The sequence below is a fragment of the Scylla paramamosain genome, chromosome 8 (genome assembly GCF_035594125.1).
Source record: "Scylla paramamosain isolate STU-SP2022 chromosome 8, ASM3559412v1, whole genome shotgun sequence".
Classification (NCBI taxonomy): Eukaryota; Metazoa; Arthropoda; class Malacostraca; order Decapoda; family Portunidae; genus Scylla; species Scylla paramamosain.
In genome coordinates, this window is record NC_087158.1 from 28,269,540 (window position 1) to 28,289,718 (window position 20,179).

Consider the following 20,179-nt stretch of genomic DNA (forward strand, 5'->3'; position numbering starts at 1 on the left):
ACAGAGGATGTGATAAAAAAAAAAAAAATACTACACTTTAGCCAGAATCGGTCTAAGAATAAATAAGTGGTAACCGTAAGTAATGTATAATATTACTGCACAAGACATTATTAACATTGAAAGTTTAACGTTTGGAGAGATTACCGAATGTATTAACTTGAGAAATAGATACACTACAACATATGATGAAGTAATGTAGTCAGAAAGCACACGAACCTGGCTAGACAAATTACTGCGCATCCTGCTTGAAGCACTAGGTCATTCATGCTCTCTAATATAAACTTACACTCGTGACAGATGAGCATCAGGCGTGAAAAGCAATAAAATCACGAAATAATTAATTGAGGCCGGAACCGATAATGAGGCCACAAACACACACACACACACACACACACACACACACACACACACACACACACACACACACACACACACACACACACTGCACTCGTAGATCTCGTGTAAATGGTGACAAGAGAGAAAAAATAGGGTTTGAATGACAGTAATTTTCTAGTTTATATTCCCAACAATCGTGAAGGAGCAATATTTCTGCGACACTTCAGGGAAAGAATGCCTGACCTGCACACACACACACACACACACGCACACACACACACACACACACACACACACACACACACACACACACACGGACACACGGACATGCTCCACAATGCACAGTTTCCAAGACGTCTAGACAGTCATCGAGTAAAGACGCCTGTTGTCTCTTCCCTCTCGGTGTTACTTTTACGGAGGGCAGAGGAATGTATCTGGGAAAATGTTAACGGGTTCGGGAGTGTTAGTGAGTCTGTTAGCGCTGTGTTCTTAAACGCCTCGTCGTCTCTTCTTGACAGCCTTTAGCAAGCTCTACTGCTAACCATGGTGGTTTTCAAGGGTGTTTTTATGACTAGTAATAGTTTCACAAGAATTTTGCACTAAGGAAAACAACAGTGAGAATGCGACTATTTATTCGTGCGCCCTCTGAAAATAGTCCGCATGAAAAGGAAGTGTTTAAGAATTGTATCGAGCTTCAGATTCATATTTCCACTGGTAAGAGGGGAAGTAGTTATGAAATATGCAAGACGATATAGCTTCGTCTTTCCCTTCTTTCCTTTCGCTTACCTTGCATGTGAATGACCCGCAGGAATTAAATAGTTACATAGATACTCAGGCTAGAACGAGATTTTTAGGTCCCCAGAAGGTGACTTGATCTAGAACCACAAAGAAAATGATAGTAGTAATAAAAGACAGCAAAGTGGAAAGCTCTCTCCCCACCCTCTGTTCCTTCCGACATTAGCTATACAGGAAACAGAGAGAGAGAGAGAGAGAGAGAGAGAGAGAGAGAGAGAGAGAGAGAGAGAGAGAGAGAGAGAGAGAGAAGGGGTGGGGGGTATCCTTTCTCTCTCCCTTATCGCTGCCACAGTAGAGGACGCGGGCGTTGGCCTCTCACTCTCCCTGCCTCGGACTAATTAGCAAAGTGTACCTGTGGCTGACACACACACGCGGGGGTGGACGTGTTCCTGAGAGGCGACCATCAGGAGACTTTCACCCCAACCCAATCCGCGGCTCCTTACTTTGCCTTAGTCAACTCGAATCAGTCCCTAACTTCTTTTTTTTTTTCTTTTTTTCCTGCGCGTGTTTGTGGTTTTGTAGTTTTTTTTAGTTAAGAAAAGATAAATGTTTAAGAACCATTTGTCTTTTTTTTCTCACTCTTTTCTTTCTTTTTACGTACCAGGGAGACCGGACAAGATACCAAAAAAAAAAAAAAAAGCTCGTTTACAATGGCACTCCCCCGAAAAAATAAAGCAGGAAGAGAACCGGGAGAGTCGGCCAAGTTAGTGCATTTATAGAAATTAACTTGTCTTTTTGGCTCCACCATGCTTATAGATTCATCACGCTTCACCTTTGAGTCTGAAGTGGCCAGCCTGCACCTTCTTTAGCTCGCCGGCAGCCAGGTATACCAAGGGCACCTTCAGAATCACTGGGACGAACAGACGCAGTAGCAATATGTGTGTGTGTGTGTGTGTGTGTGTGTGTGTGTGTGTGTGTGTGTGTGTGTGAGGTTACCGGAGCAGCCCAGCCTTTGATGTGCGCCGTGTTGACACAGAGCGGCCGCTGGTCCCCGCAGTACTGGCCGCCGCGGACTATTGCTGTCTGCTCAGAGGAGGTAATCCAGAGAGGCAATATTCACAGGTGAAGGCGAAATGTTGAGGTAAATACATGCGGAAAACTATTGTATTTTCCTTGTTGACTTTAGGATATCGTGAAATTTCGTTTGGGTTTCATGAACTTTCGATTTGTTTTTCTTTTCTGCTATGAGAATGGAAGAGTGAAGTTTGTATTCAGTACCAGGCTTGTACTTACTGACCAATCAGCCTGTATCCTTCCTCAGGATGCACACACACACACACACACACACACACACACACACACACACACACACACAGCATCAGCCACTAGTGTTTAGGCAGACGACCAGCTGACAGCCCACTGTTTTAGTGTCCTTGTGATGGGGAGCAGCTAGTCTTTTAGGGCGCCATCAAGTGGGTCGAACATCTGGGGTCCCCGAGGCCACAAGGATTTATACAAGGACCTAATAGGTTGTTAATGGCGCCGTGATATCATGTGACGCAGTGTAGCACCAAAGCACCCTCCTTTGCGTCCTACAACGGGATTATTCCAGTCTTTTAACACCGCTTTAAGTACGAGTATATGAATAATAACAGTCTCCCTTTTTAATAGTCACATGAAATCGCTCACTTAATTGATCGTTGCGTTTGACTGTTGTTTGCCAGTTCCGAGAAAACTGTTGCTCGCTTTTGAAGTATTTCAGTTTTGTACAGAATATTTAAATGCTGTGACAAAAGTGTTATTTATATAGAGATAAAAGGACTGATATACGTTTTAGTGATTCAGCTTAAGACTTCTAATTTGTACTGTGATGAATGTATAGATAGATACATACATACATACATATATACATACATATATTAATGAATAGATTGGCATGTATAAATACAGATGCAGTAACTAAATAAAACAAATATAATGTTTTCATTGATAGGTAACTAGATAGGTGGATATATGAAATGAAATAAAGGTAATTAAATAGATATACGAGTGGATATAGACTTGTGTACCTGTGAATGAAATTTCGCAATAAAGAAATGAACAAACATTAAAGCTTAACCATAAATAAAAGTCGGTTCCATCATCATGTTATTTGACGTAATGTTTGGCGTACGTCAAGTGTCAGCTGTCATGGCGACGAGCGGAAAATACGAAGCTTGATTAAATTTTTTCAGATCTCTCTCTCTCTCTGCCAGTCTAAAGCTGCCCTCTGTTCCTGTCTACGAGATACGAGAGTCATAAAGTTCCTGTCTTAACGAGAAGCTTTAGCTGTTGAAGTGTTACAGTGAAGCAATAAGATACAGGTGAAGAAAAATTACACGTGAGTTTTTGGGGCTAAAGAAAATGCTACTTTTGTAATGTGTCAATTTTTCACGTCTTATTTTGAAACATTAGTGTTGGAATTCAGCTCTGCCATAGCCTCTAGTCAACCTATTCCTCCACCTCCGTCTCTTGCTCCTCCTCCTCTCTCTCAACTACCATTAACACCTTCTAATCATCATCACCATCATCATCATCATCATCATCATCATCATCACTTAGCAGACTATGTAACTGAAAACCATCTCTTACACTCCTTTTTTCTTTCTTTTTTTTTTTTTTATAAAGAACGCTTCGACAACCTCCTGCACATCTCTCCACATCTCTCCACCTTTCTTGTGCTTCCTTCATGCAGCACAGTCTCTCCAGGTTCCTCAATCTCGCTCGTCTCCTTACAGGTCACAAAGTTGGTAGTTACATGAGTCGGCATGAAGTGCAGCCCTTGTATCTCCATCGAACAAACTTGTCTCGCTCTGTTCCGTTATTTGTTGACTCGCTTCTAGTCATTTCCTTGTCTCACGCCCTCACGCACTCGCTCCATCACGCCATCTGATTCTCATTTCGTTCTGCGTTCCATTATCTTTCTATTTTACAACCTCCTCACACATCTACTGTCTTATTTCGTTGCATCAAGTCTACGTACATTTACGGCTAAGTAGTGTTCTGTCCTCAGTACATCATGCATTCCATTTATGGCACTGTAATTCGCGTCCCTGTCCATTGTAAGCGTTTCTCCGTGTCATCACTTTCACTGTGTCCATTCCTGCTCCCTTTCCCCGCCGTGCAGTTTTCACTTCATGTCGCATAAGTTTTCTCTCCACGACTGTTGACTGACGTTGAAATTACTGCCTGTGCATGTCGACCTCTTATTTCTTCTTTATGTTCTATTCTTTCTTTCATATCCTTCAGGACTTCCATCACTCGAGCTTCTTTCATGTGTTGTTACTTGTGCCGTCCTCACTCACGCCTCCGTCTGTTTAATTTCGTCACCTTGGTAACTTTTCTTTATTACATTAATTTTACGTTTGAACCTTTAAATCAATCCTTCCTTATATTTTCTATGCATCGTGACGTTTCATACTAAAGTTCACGTGTTGTTTGACAGCTGCAAAAACCTTTCGTGGCACGACAGTTTTAATTTCTTTTTTAATATTTTTTTTCAACATTTGATTTGATATTTGTACGTGGTGGTATTTGTCTTCCCTGTGTACACAAAATATTTGAAGTATTCGTGGCGGTGCAGTATTTTAGATTATGATTGCTTTGCTTGATAGACAGCTAGCTCTCTATGAAACACCGAAATATATTTTGTTCAATTTTACATTGAAAGATTCATGTTTTATTTTTTTTTTTGTGTTCCAGTATTTCGAAATTAAAAGTATGCATACTATTAACAAAATACGTGTAACCCTAATATATCTCAAAAAGATTTATTAGAATTCCCTTTAATTTTCCATACACAACCTTCACCTCTTATTTTTCATCATCCTTTCATGTTTACATTATTTCCATTATAGCATTATTTGTGAATCCCCGTTAACATGTTTTAATCCTTCTTGTCTCGAAAAGGTATATTGAATTTCTCTTCAATCTCATATACACAAACCTCACCTCTCGTCTTTTCTTTTTTCGTGCCCCTTTCGTGTTTACATTAATTCCAATACATCATTATTTGCGCCCCGTTAATGATTTTTATCCTTGTTTCTAAAAGGTATATTAGAATTCCCTTTAATTTCCCCTACATTACCATCACCTCTCTACTTTTCATCTCCTTTCGTGTTTACTTTGTTTCCTTAATAGTCCCTAATGAGAGCAGGGGTGTGATCACATTGCCTCAACTTCTGCCCACCTGTTGTATCATATGGCACTCCCAATCGCGTCTCTGTCAACAGGTATGTAATTAATCAGTCTCGCGCCTTCTCCCCTTTCCTAATTATGTAAGTTGGGAATCAGGTCCCCACATTTGTCACTGCAAGTTAAGTGAAGGAGTGTGTTTGTGTGTGTGTGTGTATGTGTGTGTGTGTGTGTGTGTGTGTGTGTGTGTGTGTGTGTGTGTGTGTGTGTGAGAGAGAGAGAGAGAGAGAGAGAGAGAGAGAGAGAGAGAGAGAGAGAGAGAGAGAGAGAGAGAGAGAGAAAGAGAGAGAGAGAGAGAATCAAGGGCAGAGAAGTTGGTGGACGTTATCACTTTTCTCCTTGTGTGAATGTAATGACTCAAAACATGGGAAAAAAAGACGAAAAAAAAAATTGCTTAATTGCGGCTCGTAAAAAGACTGAACGGGAAGGAATTCCGAACAGATTGGCTAATTTCGTTCTAATTTAGCTCAGGAAACGTTGGTCACAGTGAATCAGGATATGCGAGTATTTTTTTCCTGAAGACTATTATACATTGAGAGAACCCATCTGTAACGGGGGCAGGAGGGAAAAGAAGCGAGTTCACTGCTCCCTAAGCTTGTCAAAGAGATGAAAGATGATGATGGTCGCCGCGCAATAGACTGCCGGGAAAGAAAGCATCAGTGACAAGCGGGAATTTGAAGAAGGTATGCAATGAAAATCTCCTCGTGACCTCCTCATGGCCGTCGCTCAAAGAAGCTGTTGACTTGGCAGCTGAAAGGCGGAGCAGATAACCGTCTTGTTGCTGCAAAGAAAAAGAAGATTTTAGAAGCAAAATACTAAAGCAAGATTGCAGACAAGCTGAAGAAGGAAAGAGGAATAAACTTCACTCCTTGAACGAGAAAATGCTTTATCCAACACATCATCCGTCCATACAGAACGTTTGTTGTAAAATCTATCTGGAAGTGTCACCAAGGAGGCTGAGGCTTGATCCTGGAGGCGCGGAGATAAGACACAGACTGGGAGTGGGATGAGGAGTGAGATCTGAAGGCGCACCCGAGGCCCACATCCCGGGATAGACGGTCCGGGATTGCAGTCTGGAAGAGATCAGAGTTGCGTCTCAAGAAAGTGGAGAAAGTGACATGTGTAGCCCAGGGTGTGAGGGTGGCAGGTGTAGCCGCAGGTATGGGAGCGGCGGGCGTGTGCTGGAGCCGGAAAATGGTTGGTGTGTGTGGGGGCGACGTGAGGTGTACCCTGGGAGGCACGTGACCCCAACACCTGTACGCAGCGCAGCATAACAGGATCCAATTTCATGAACGTTTACTTGCACATTTATCTCGCCTTAGAATAAACGCCATAAACTCCGTAAACGAAGCAACGCTCCACTTGTAAAAACTCCACACGAATCTGGAATTCCCGCCATATTTCACCACACCTGCCACGCACTGGCTGAGATACCGAGGAGGAGGAAGAGGAGGAGGAGGAGGAGCAGCAGCAGCAGGAGGTGTGTGTCTGGTGCTAATCCCCAACGCTCATTGTTTCTGGTGTTGCGTCGGTCGGGGAGTCACGGCAACAGACGCACAAGACTTTCTATTTCCTGGGAGACCAAGCTGCGTATGCTTCATTGGCCGCGGCTCACCGGGAGGGCTCGAGTGCGTCTTGCTGGTTTTTTTTGTTCTCTCTCGCTGAGGGTCCCAGACGCTTGTGTGCCGGGGAAATGTGTTTTATTTGAGAGGACATACGTTCGTACACATATACATTTACACAGTGTATATACAGATGTTCGTGTGGTGTAGTGTATACAGTTTGCGCTCACCTGGGAAATCTCTCAGTCCAAAACAATGAATTTCATCTAACCCAGGTGTTCTGCTTATCTGGTAGATCGGTAAATTGCTCTCCACACACACACACACACACACACACACACACACACACACACACACACTGTTTACGCGGTGTTTCTATCAACCAATACTGCCCAGGATTGAATGGTGCGAGGCGCGGTCACCCAGAATTACGAGGACAATCTTGGGGCGCGGTGAGGCTGAAGTGGTGACGTGGACCTCAACTTGCTCTAAATTTCGTCCACCCGCGCACCACCATCACGGGATATTGGAGCAGAGCAAGGCTAGGCAGAGGGAGCAGCACCAGAGAGAGAGAGAGAGAGAGAGAGAGAGAGAGAGCCACCATAAAGAAAGGGAACGGACTTTTATGTATAGGTTTTAGAGGGAAAGTAAAGGAGAAAAGAGGAATTGGGAGACAGGCGAAGGAGGGGGAAGATGAAGGAAGGAATTACGGGCGTGGAGGGAGTGACAAGTGGAGGAAGGAAGGGAGAAGAGAGAAAGGTATGGTCTCAGGTAAAGGTGTGCAGGTGAGCGGAGGCGTGGTGAGAAAAGGCCGGGGAGAGAGTGTGACAGGGGCGAGTGGGAGGAGGCGAGGGGGACTTCGTGCGTAGGAGGAAAGGGGAGTGCAAGGGAAAGAAGAACTGGAGGAGAAAGGAGAAGAAGAGATAGAGAGAGACAGAGAGAAAGGTTAAGAAAGGAAGAAATACGTGTATGGAGATGGATAAAGGGAAGTATTTGGTGCTGAAAATGCAGAGAGAGAGAGAGAGAGAGAGAGAGAGAGAGAGAGAGAGAGAGAGAGAGAGAGAGAGAGAGAGAGACTAAGAAGCAGACAAGAACACAGGCGGACTAGAAAACAGACAGCAAGGCAGATACAAACAAAAACACAAAAAAAAAGATAATCATGAAAAAAAAGTGATAGAAAAGTACAAAGAAGAAAAATTAATAAAAGTGAAGGGAGAGAAGGCAATGTACCGCGGAGACACAAGAGGGCATGGTAGTGGGAGGCTGTGGCGAGGCGGTGTGTGTGTCTGACGGGGGATGCCACTCACTTGGGCGGGGCTCGAGAGAGAGAGAGAGAGAGAGAGAGAGAGAGAGAGAGAGAGAGAGAGAGAGAGAGAGAGAGAGAGAGAGAGAGAGAGAGAGAGAGAGAGAGACGAGAGGAATGAGAGGAGTCTAGGAAAAAGAAAGACCATGAGAGATAATGAGGATGATATAGATTCTTCTCCTCCTCCTCCTCCTCCTCCTCCTCCTCCTTTTGTTTTTGGTTCTTTAGCTTTCTTGCTTTTCTGTCTTGCCCTCGCGCTAGTAGTCGGAAATGAATAATCTTGTCAAGCAGGTAACCTCGTTATAAACCAGCGTGGCCTCTCTTGCTTGTTATCCTGTGCTTCATTGCTCCTCCTCCTCCTCCTCCTCCTCCTCCTCCTCCTCCTCCTCTTTGTCCTTGATCTTCTTACTCCTGTTATTCATATTTGTTCTAATTACCTGTTTTATTAGCTTTTCTTGCATCATTTTTCATTCATATTTTTCATCCATTCCCTCGCCTTTCAATATAATTCGCGCTGAAGACTCTCAGAAGTTTCGTACATATCAAGGACACGTAGTTGTACTGCAGAAAGCACCTCCTTCACATCAGTTAACACACCAGCGGAAATAAAGTGATCTGTTGATTATATTGTTTTTTTTTTTTCGGGAACAAAAGGTAGAAGAAGGCTTTTTTTTTCCTCTCATTTTTTCCCTTAGTGACTCAAAACATGTTTGGAAGTAAATCGATCCACTTTCTGAACTATTTTCATCTTTTTTTTTTTTTAATGAGGGAGGAGCAGCAAATTGAAGGAGCATTTTTATATATTTTTTTTCCTTTTTTTCCTTTGGTGACTTTCATTGATAGGGAACAAGGAATATAAACCATTGTCACATAGAGTCCACTTAAGTCTTCATCCGTATATAGAACTATGTAATTCTCTTCGACATGTAAAAGAAAAAAAAGAAAAAAAAAGTAACTTGCAGAATTTCCTTGGTAAATAAAGTTCAGTTAAGACTTCACTCGTATATAAAAATATTTGTCTTCGATATGTAAAAGAAAAATATACTTCTTTTATATTCTTCTCAGTACAGTTAAGTCTTCCATCATTTATAAAGTTTCGAACTGTAATAGAAACAAATAAAAAAAAATCAATTCTTTCATAATTTCCACAGTACAGTGTGGAATCTTCAATCATACATAAACCTAACTTTTGCCAGTACGATAAATGCTAATGAGAATTGGAATGCTAATGTTAGAATTCCCTGTAGTCCCTCTTCCCTTGTACCTCCACCCAAGGCCGGCCAGTTCAAATGTAATAATAGAGAAAAAAAGACAATTTATAATCTTTATCTTTAAAATTTACGTTGATATTATCTTTTTTTTCTTGCTTTCTTTCATGTGGTGGTGGAGGTGGTAGTGGTTGCAAACTTTGATGAGAAAGAGAAGGAGGAGGAGGAGGAGGAGGAGGAGGAAGATGAAAAGAAGGACGATGATAAAGAGAAGGAAGAATACTGTGATGAAAAGATAAGGAAGAAGAAAGAATTTAGATGAAAAAAATATTGCAGCACAAAAGGAAGAGGACAAAGGAGGAGAAGGAGGAAGAGGAAGAGGAGGAGGAGGAGGAGGAGGGACGGAGGAAGAAAGAAGAAAGAGCCAAGAAGCAGAGGAGGAGAATAAGAATGTGAAGCAAAAAACTTTAAAAAAGGAGAAGGCAAAAGAGAACAGGGACATAAAAATGGTAACAGAAAAGAAGGAAAGGAGAGGAGGAGGACGAAGAGTGGGAGGGGAAGAAGATAAAGGGGAAGGATTAGCAGGAGGAGGAAGAGGAGGAGGAGGAGGATGAGGAGAACTAAGGAGGCACGCGTTGTGGTGAGAAAGGGGCGGGGCGTCACGGAGCTGCGAGGGAGATAATGGTGATAATAGCGGTGATAGGGAAGGTGAGGCACGAGAGGCTCATAATAAATAAGATCAATGCATCCTTCGTGGTGTAGCGAGACCTGAGTGTGGCGCCGAGCTCTCCTGCCTGGCGGAGGGGACACTGAGAGACACCGAGAGGAGACACAAAGAGGAGATAAGAAAAGAGAGAACACCAAGAGAGGATAGACAGAGGTAGACAACTTGGGACATTGAAAGGTCATAGACAGAATGGGGATTGACAAGAAGGAACATTGAGAGGAGATAGACAGAAGGAGACAAGAGAGAGGACACGGGGAGGGGATAGACTGGAATGGGTACAAGAGGGGAGACCGGGAGGGGACACACACATGAGGACACTTATGAGGGGACACCTTTGACTGCCTTGGCACTATTTTCGGTTCTGTATCACAAGAAAACACAAAGAAAAAAATAGTGGCTCCAGATTACGTATATGCTCATGTGGGAGGGGCAGGACATGAAAATTAAGTCCTGTTAATGCAGAAAAAAAGATTATAGTGATTAAATGAAGAGGATTTTTTTCTTTTCATTTCTTTTTTCATTTTTTTTTACACCGGCCTTTGTTATGCTGAGAGGAGACAATGAAGGCTTTCAGAGAGTGATGGCTGATAAATGACGAGTTCCCACTACGCGGTCCTCCTCTTCTCTCATCCTCACCCGCTTAGGTCAACAAAGGGAGGCCTCTTGGTGGTGGTGGTGGTGGTGGTGGTGGTGGTGGCGTCCTCAGCTTTCATATTACACGGGGCGATAGAATTACCTGTCGTTTACTTTGCATTATTCTTGTCTCATCTGAGTAATGAATTCATGCACGCTTTATTATTTTTTTTTATCTTTTTTACCTCTTTTTCATTTTCGTTGTCATCGCCTTATTTGTCATCGTTGTTTTCCTCCTCATTCTCCTCATCTTCGTCTTTCTGATCTTCCTCTTCCTCCTCCTCTTCCTCTTCTTCCTCCTCCTCCATCCACTGCCTCTCCCCAACACGTCTGTCATTCCTTATTTCCTCGTTCTTTTCCTATGCGTCATCGTCATTCCTCCTTCTTTTCCTCCTCCTCTTCTTCCTCCTCCTCCTCCTCCTCCATCATCGTCGTTTCCTACCACCCTCCGTCTTTCCTGATTCTCCTCATTTCCCTTCTATTCCTGCTTTACATCACCTTCCTTCCTTCACTAACCCTTCTCTTCCACCCACTGTTCCTCCCTCCCTCCCTCCCTCCCTTCAGGCCTCGTCGCTTCAGCCGCGTCTTCAATCATGTTAATGTTTACACGACACGCGGCAGCCATTACCCTCCCCCCTCCCTCCATCCCTCCACCTTCCCCTCCACCCCCTCCTCCTCTTTCCCCTTCTCTCTTGCACGCCATAGTAACCTAATATTATAGCGGTCACTGGGTTTTTTTTTTGTCTCACCTTTCCTCGTTTCATGTTCTTTTCATTCTTTTAGGGGAATAATCGTGCTAGTAGTAGTAGTAGTAGTAGTAGTAGTAGTAGTAGTAGTAGTAGGAAAAAGTAGGAGTAGGAGGAGTAGGAAGAGGATTAGTGTGTCGTTCCCATAATGTCATCAACAGTATTTTTATTTTTTCTGAGGTAGGACTAAGGGATGAAAGGGAAAGGCGTGTACCTGTGTAGGAATTACCGGGGAGCAGTCATTAATCTTCCCGTGACACGCCTCCAGTTTTACACTCCTCGCTGTGGACAAGTATTACGCTCCGGTGAAATTCTGATACGTACCTAAAAGGAAAGTGAGTTCACGTGATGAGATTAGTGTTCCTTCGCTGCGCCAGATGGTTTAAATGCAGAAAATGGAAACGTATTGTATTTTTTTCCCCGCATGCAAAGTTTGTTTAATTTTTCTTTACGGGTGTGCGTGTTCAAAAAAAAAAAAAAAAAGCATTTTGTTCTCGTTATATGTATATGAACCTAATGGCTGTTTGTTAATTTTTTTTATTTTTATGTACAGAAAAAGAAGAAAATACGTAAAAACGGGAGCAAGTGTTTTGTCATGTCAGTTTACGTGTGTGTGTGTGTGTGTGTGTGTGTGTGTGTGTGTGTGTGTGGCGCAGGTTGTGGCTGAGTCATGTATGCCCTTGTTCTCGTCTGTGTGTGTGTGTGTGTGTGTGTGTGTGTGTGTGTGTGTGTGTGTGTGTGTGTGTGTGTGACGCAGGCTGTGGCGGCGGCGGGTCCTGTATGCTGTCGTTGCTGTGATTCGTGTTCCGGCGGCGAGACTTTACTGGCTCTTGTGTTTCCATTGTGCCACAGACTTACAGGGAGTTCCTAGGCATCAACAACACAAAGGGGCCCCAGGTAATAAGGTCTTCCTTCCCCTTCCAGGTCAATGGGAAACCCGCCTTTGTGGCACAGGAAAGTCACCCGCCTCTTCCCTCCCGCCGCCTGTGTTCTCCCTCCCGTTTTCTGTGATGAGTGTCCCGGGAGGAGCAAAGTAGCGCTAATATCAACAATGAGAGGTAAGTCACGTTAAGAGCCGTTTTCTGGGTGAGTTAGGCGGCGAGCGGCCTGATGACGAAGTGCCAGGCGGGAACTTCATGTCAGCTCGCTAATGTTGCCATAACTCCTCCCGCGGCGGACTGACGGCTGAGGTGGATGTCTGCTGTTTGTCTCTATTAAGGGGCAATGGAGATGCGTCATGTTGATTTAATTTTTTTTTTTTTTTTTAGTTTCTTATTCATCTTTGTTGCTTTCCTTTTGACCTTCAACTCTTTGCCTATTTGAATTGCAATTAGTTTCAGTCATGCTTGTTGTATATCCTATTTGTGTTTTCATCCGTTTTCCTCTAATCCTTCAACTGTCTGACGGCGTGTGTTAGTGTTAGTTCCATTCTATATTGCAGCGCCGCGCCTCCTGCTGCTTTGACGGCTTCCTTTCCCTTCTCCAGGCTTCCTCGTGCGGGAGCTCAGCATCAGGAGCATTATTGCTGTCGTGGGTTATAAGACGTCACATCATGAAGGCACGAGGCACGTTATTTGGGTCGCCCTGGAAGCCTGACCTGAAAAAAAAAGATGAATAAATGTGTGCTTACATATTTGGCATCCAACCTCGGCGGCAATTTATTTAAACACCAGTAATGAGGCCGAGGCGTAATTTCTTCAATGCAGCGTTCAGGTGTCATGATTTTACCTGTGGTGGTTGCCGGCGCCCCTAGACTGAGGCCGCCCTGCCACTCATCGGCTGCTGCGAGGGGAAGATTTTCATGGTGAAGGCAGAGTGAGGCGCCATCACGGCTCCCACTGAATTATTCAGCCGCCAGCCGGTGGTGGAGCTTTGCTATTGAAATTTGATTGTAACTGTTGGAGGGGAACTGCTGAAACATGGCCCGGCCGAGTCAGGGGCGAGACGGGAAAGTTAATGGGATATTTTAATCATATTTACTCTTAATTTTGCAGGTGTTTGGGGGACGCGGGTGGAATCTCCTGGGAATCGTACAGAGTTTATTCAGTGCCGGTGATTTACAGGATTTCCCCGATATGTGAAATGTTTCCTTTCATTTCATAATTTCTAAGTGATTGCGTCGACCCCCCACTTGCATGATAAGTTATGGAGGCCACCCGGCGCCTGCACACCAAGTGAAATACAGTTAAAAGGGAGCCAGTGAAGGAAAAAAAGAGTTCTGACACGCAAAGAAAAAAGAAATACCTGTTTTGTCGAGGCGTAATTTGTGTAATCCTGCATCTCGACGCTCAAAACGGTTATGGAGGTGAGGCTTAACCCGCCACGGTGCATGATTCATGTCATCTGAAGGGCACAAGTCGGGCAAAGAACACGCAGCTGACATGACGCCTCGGGTGATGGACTGGGTGAAGCTTTCTCCTCCTTGACCTCCTGCACCTTCTCCTTTTCCTCCTCCTGGGACTTCATGACGAATAAAGTATTAGCAGCGAAGACTCCTCCTCCTCCTCCTCCTACACCTCCTCCTCCTCCTCGGGCTTCATGACTTTGAGGACTACTGTCAGCGTTACGGCAGTCACAGGGACGCGGTTTTCGAAGCATCGGTGTGACGACAGCAATACGAGTCACTATGAATGTTTAATTTCCATCATCGCCATTGTAAGCCTGACAGACTGACGGCCGGCCTGTCTCTTTTGCATGTGTATCTTTTGAATTATTTGTTTGTTTAATTGTTTATTTGTCTGTTCGTTTTTGTATACATTTATTAGGTTGTTTGTTTTGTACTTACTCATTTATTTGTTGATTTTATTACATTTATTTATCGGATTATTCATATGTATACAGAGAGAGAGAGAGAGAGAGAGAGAGAGAGAGAGAGAGAGAGAGAGAGAGAGAGAGAGAGAGAGAGAGAGAGAGAGAGAGAGAAACACCACTACTACCAAAAAAAAAAGTTTCATCATCGAGAAAATATACATAAATTACGAATCTGATATGCAGAACACACAAATGCACACATAAAATCAACTTGTTCATTTGCATCACACACATCGTCATACATAGCGGGTCAGGTGTGCCAGGGGCGGATGGAGTGGGTGGTGTGTTACGTATTGGCAGTTGCGGGAAAAGTGTCAAGTTGGGTAAGGATTTCCACTGTGGCATTTTACTTTCAGGGGTTTACGTGCAGTTGGAGCAAACGTTTGGTAGTGGATTAGCGTCGTGACATTTCGCTTTGCTTCTCTAATCCTAAGATAATCCTGGTATTGTTTTGTACTATAAGGTTATTTTTGGTGTTCACTCGTTCTTTTCTGTTATTTCCGATACCGAAGTGATTAGTGTAACGTATTGTTGATTTCCTGTTATTTCTTCTCTATCTTCTTTATGAACTGTGTACCTTTAACTTGAGTCGTATCTGATTTAAGGTTTACTAAATGTTATTTCGTGTAGATCTACTGCCAAAATCTTGACTTCAACTTCTTACCCGTTGACGTCAGGTCTGAATAAAATAAATCGAGCGAAGGATGTTTCCACGTAATCTTTTGACCCAGCTATTCAGTGCGGGTTGTATCTCTCCTATTTACTAAGTCTGCAATCTGAAATCTTCTGGAGAAATTCACCAAAAGTTCAAGCAGGAGTAATTCAGGACTTTCAATTTTACATCATCAAGCCTCAAACTTATTTATGCCACGTAAGAATTCTGCCTGATATATGTTTTTTTTTTTTTTTGTGTGTGTCGTCTCTGGTCTTTATTCTCGGAAGACTTACTTTTTCAAAACATTCGCCTTCCCCGTTCTTGAAAGAAAGAATACAAAATCCTAACATTACTTTCTTGTGAAGGCTTTCCGGTCACTGTCCATCAATCTTGCATCATGCTCGAGGTCGGCTTTCGGGCAGGTTCTCTAATTTTCCAAGTAACTCGTCAGTATTTTTTCTTTCACATTTCCTTACCTTTTGAAGTCATCCTGTTTTTGTCATCGTTGTTAACAAATGCATGACTGCCGATGAGACGCTGTACATTGCCTAGATCTGATTCATTCATAGTGTTTGATCGAGGTAATGATAATATGCTGGTGCTCCATGATTCGGAAACGGATTTCTTTCAGCTGTCGACTTGATACAACCTTCCAGATATCTCTTGGTTTCTGTAACATATCAATACCTAATAAGCGTATTGGCTTTTTTCATCTTTTTCTATTTCGCCTATTCTCTACATACGACCTGCGGGGATAATTTATAATATAACTCAGTATAGCAACCTTACGACCTGCAGGGATAATTTATAATGTAACTTAGTATAGCAACCCATTAAATAATATAGCATTAGTAGATGTTAGGCTTTCAAGTATCAGTTTTGTTCTTTTATATTTTATCCCCTTGCTGGTAACTTTGTTTTCAGCTGGAGGCAGTGAGTGGATGATGGCTGTGGAAGTTCATTCCTTTCGGTGCCACCTTGACCTGAGACATGGGGCCTCTATTCTTTAAAGACCTCCAACCTCGGAATTATATTATCGTACAGAGGACAAAAAGTGTCGACATGTACGTGATTATGTCACTGAAAGATACAGTGGCGGGCCGAGGTTACATCTTGGCCTTTACATTACACAAGGAACCCATACTGTACCTCTCCTCCAGTCTTGATTACCTGTGTTAATTTCCTTTGTAGTACTTCCTCCCATCCATATTCTAGCTCTCCTACTAATGCAGGAATGAACCAATACCTTTGTTCCTACATCCCCTCGAAGGGTAAGCTTTAGAATAGCGTGCCGAACTCTGCCTTTTACCTCTTTTTGACTCAAATCTGCAGCTTCGAATATGTACTTTTATGTGGAAGATTTGTTTATTTGTATTGCTGCCTTGAAATTCGCTTTACTAATTGAACCTTATTTAAAACTTCTATTATATTATCCTGATAACTGATATAGCGTGCTTAGATGTATTGGGACGCCTTTACTAACCAGCCGCAGCTTGTGTAAAAAAAAAGATTGTGTGAAAATAAGTCTGTTGCTGGAGGGAGTTCTATAGGGAATGTGTGATGAAAAGCTGAGGTGTAATGTGAAGGGTGAATGTGATGAGGGAAAAAATTGTATGTGGTGGAGGGAGACAAGACAATACAAGCTTCCATGACCCAGTTAGCCATCTTTTTCATGCCATTGCCTATATTTAGCTGCGCCCACAATAGCACATGGCATTTTGATACATAGTGAATCCTGCTTTTACTTCTGTGTGTGGTGGGGGATGCAGGTGAAGTGATGAAAGGGGATGCACGAGAGAGAGAGAGAGAGAGAGAGAGAGAGAGAGAGAGAGAGAGAGAGAGAGAGAGAGAGAGAGAGAGAGAGAGAGAGAGAGAGAGAGAGAGAGTGGTTATGATCTCCAAAACTTTCCGACGTTACATATTTCACAAATGTCAGCTTCGTTTTTCCTGAGATCAGTGGGGTTTTCATATAATGAGGATTAAATACTGTGGCTTGCTTGCTGCCTAGTGAATAATTCCAGATTTACCTTTAATGTCACTGATAACTTTTATATACCATGAAGAAGAGAGAGATTTTATAAGCGCAAAAAATATGTCTGAGTAAAAATGTTTATGTGAGGAAGAAAGTCATGAACCAGACATGGGTATTCCAAGGCTTTCTCACTAACACAAATCACTATATCAGACATCCTGCAAGAAGCGACACGTGTCCCTCAAATCCCACATGTTATTAACCACAGCCTCTCCTGCGCAAAACTCCCTCGCTCTAATTGAAATTGAACTCTTGTACTCATTGAATTGAAGATGATGATTTTTTTTTTTTCCGGTAATAAAAAAGTCATGATGCACTCGAAGAATCCGTTTGATTAAAGCTCAGGTACACGAGGCAGGCAATAATACAAGTGGCACGTGTCTGGCCAGGTAGCAGACAGGTGTGTTGGAGGTAGAGGTACGACGTGGCGTGACATGAGGCAGATTTTTAAAAATTTTTATTATTATTATTATTATTAAGGTCTCTCTCTCTCTCTCTCTCTCTCTCTCTCTCTCTCTCTCTCTCTCTCTCTCTCTCTCTCTCTCTCTCTCTCTCTCTCTCTCTCTCTCTCTCTCTCTCTCTCTCTCTCTTTCGCCATCTGCAGCTCATTCTCTTCCCTCCCGCCGTGTTCTGTTCTATTTATTCCCTCCCACTTTAATAATTACCTCTTTTTTTCTATATTTTTCCTTTTTTTTTTTTTTTTTACTATTTACCATGTTTGTCCAGTCTTCATTTCCTCATATTCTCTCTTCTCCCTTCCTCCCTTACTCTCTTATTCCCTTTCCTGCTTTCATCTCCTCTTGCTCCCCCTACCTTTCCTTTCCTCTCTTCCTCTTGTCGTATTCCCCCTCGTCCCTTCTGCCTCCCGGATTCGTTCTGTATTGCTCTGAATTAAAGCACCCTTTTTTCTTTCTTTTTTTTTTTTTGCGCATTTCAGCCATGAGAGAATAGCATTTTGAGTTCCAAGCTTTTATCTATCTATTTATTTATTTATTATTATTATTATTATTATTATTATTATTATTATTATTATTATTTATTTATTAATTTTTTCACATATTTTTTTACACCTTCACCATTTGTCGTGAAATTCATTGGCTGAAGATATATATACATATATATATATATGTGTGTGTGTGTGTGTGTGTGTGTGTGTGTGTGTGTGTGTGTGTGTGTGTGTCTGCGTGTTTTTTTTTTTTTTTCCTGTAGATGAACCAGACACAATGTAGAGAAAGGGAGGGAAAAAGAGGGGCAAAAAAAAAAAAAATGTAAGATACAATTGTCAAAATGGATTTAAGAGGAGAAAAACGGAATGTGTGTGTGTGTGTGTGTGTGTGTGTGTGTGTGTGTGTGTGTGTGTGTGTGTGTTGGTGTCTATTTCGTAAAAGGGATTTTGAGTTCATCTTAAAATTTCCCCACAGCTACAAGGGTTTGAGAAGAGACATGAGTAAAGTGTGATTTCAGTTTTTTCCTGGTATTGATTGTGAAGTGTGTGTGGGGGGGATAGGATAGGGCTGAGAGGGATGAAGATATAGATATGATGTGTGTGCTTGTATGTGTCTAGTGGAGAGTGGTATTGTGTAAGAGATTGAACAGTCAGTTAAAGGAATGGAGGTGATTAGTTGAAAAGCTTTCGACATCACCCAGTTAAGTAAAGCTGCGTGAGCTTCAAGTTTTATTTATTTTTTTTGTCATTCCTCTTCACATCACCGGAACTTGATCAAATGTTTATCTTAGAGAGAGAGAGAGAGAGAGAGAGAGAGAGAGAGAGAGAGAGAGAGAGAGAGAGAGAGAGAGAGAGAGAGAGAGAGAGAGAGAGAGAGAGACGTAAAAGCTTTCATGTATGTATGTGTGTGTGTGTGTATGTGTGCGTGCGTGTATGCGTGCTGACCGTCACTGTACAAAACGTCTCCTTTATTTCCTTTCATTCCTCCTCGTCACCTTCGTTTTATTCTTCGACTGCCTCACAAACCCCACCTTGGTCTCTTTCTTATCCTTTCTCTTCGCCTTCTTATTCTTCTTCTTCGTGTTCCCCAGCAGCGCCACCTCGGTCTCTCGGGTCAGGATTGCGGCGCATGACGAAGGCAATTGGACACGACCGTCTCTAACTTCTCCTTGGTATCGCCTGCCGCTGCTGTGTCACCTTTATTTTTCACACACCTCTATTCCTGGGTCTCTCTCTCTCTCTCTCTCTCTCTCTCTCTCTCTCTCTCTCTCTCTCTCTCTCTCTCTCTCTCTCTCTCGCTCTTTGTATGTATTTATTTATTTTTCGTCAATATTCAGTCAGTTGTAAGGTATTTCAGCTTTGTGTGTGTGTGTGTGTGTGTGTGTGTGTGTGTGTGTGTGTTGACGTGACACAGAAATTTAATTGTGTGTGATATTTTTAATGCCTGTCAGGATTTTAATTGCGTTCATGTCACGTGTTCCTATTCCAGCACAGAGAGGCAGAGTTGGAGTACTTTGTGTGTACCCCATTTATGTCATGGTGACGCCGCTGGAAGTGGTGGTGGTGATGGTGGTGGTGGTGGCTGTGGTTGTGGTTGTAGTAGTGCCAAAAAAAAAAAAAAATATTTGTGGTTGTAGTAGTAGTAGTAGTAGAAGATGTTGTACTACTACTACTACTACTACTACTGCTACTCCTACTGCTCCTACTACTACCACTACCACCCACATCCACCACCACCACCACCATCACATCCACCACCACCAAAAGGAAACTAATAAGAAAACCCAAATATCCTCCATCTCGCCCATAACCCATTCCTTTAACTCCCTCTTCTCTACTCCCTCTGCTCTTCTCCCCACGCTCTTCCCCTGCAGCTGAATGTTGGGGAGGGTCGGGGGAGACACGCTCAGCCATTCAGAGGTACGGGCGGAGGAGCATGTGGGGACGAGCCTCGCCTCTTGAATGGAATACGGGATTTTGTGCTTAAATGACGCATGGAACCGAGTGGAACCAAGCTGAGGGTGCATTGGTTCTTTGTGCGGGCCGATGAATGATTGAAGCGGCGGGACCGGATTTAGGGGAGGCATAAAGGAGGCATTTAAGGGAACACAGAGAGGGGAAAAAGAGAGGGAATGAAGGGACTCTAGAAAGGGAGGGAGATTTAGACGAGTGAAAGGGAGAGACTTGTGGGATTTAAAAGCAGGAGGAAGTTATGGGATTGTGGGGAAGATGAGGAGGGATATTTCGGTGTA

The 20,179-nt window shown here is 43.0% G+C and overlaps 1 long non-coding RNA gene across 1 annotated transcript in view; it reads left to right on the plus strand.

Moving 5' to 3' along the window:
- The first annotated feature begins 12,411 nt into the window (after nucleotides 1-12,411).
- Nucleotides 12,412-20,179, plus strand: part of LOC135102607 (uncharacterized) — a 128,933-nt gene continuing 121,165 nt past the window's right edge. Inside the window, exon 1 of the long non-coding RNA XR_010269701.1 lies at nucleotides 12,412-12,541. This is a non-coding gene — a long non-coding RNA (uncharacterized LOC135102607). The remainder of the gene's footprint in view (nucleotides 12,542-20,179) is intronic.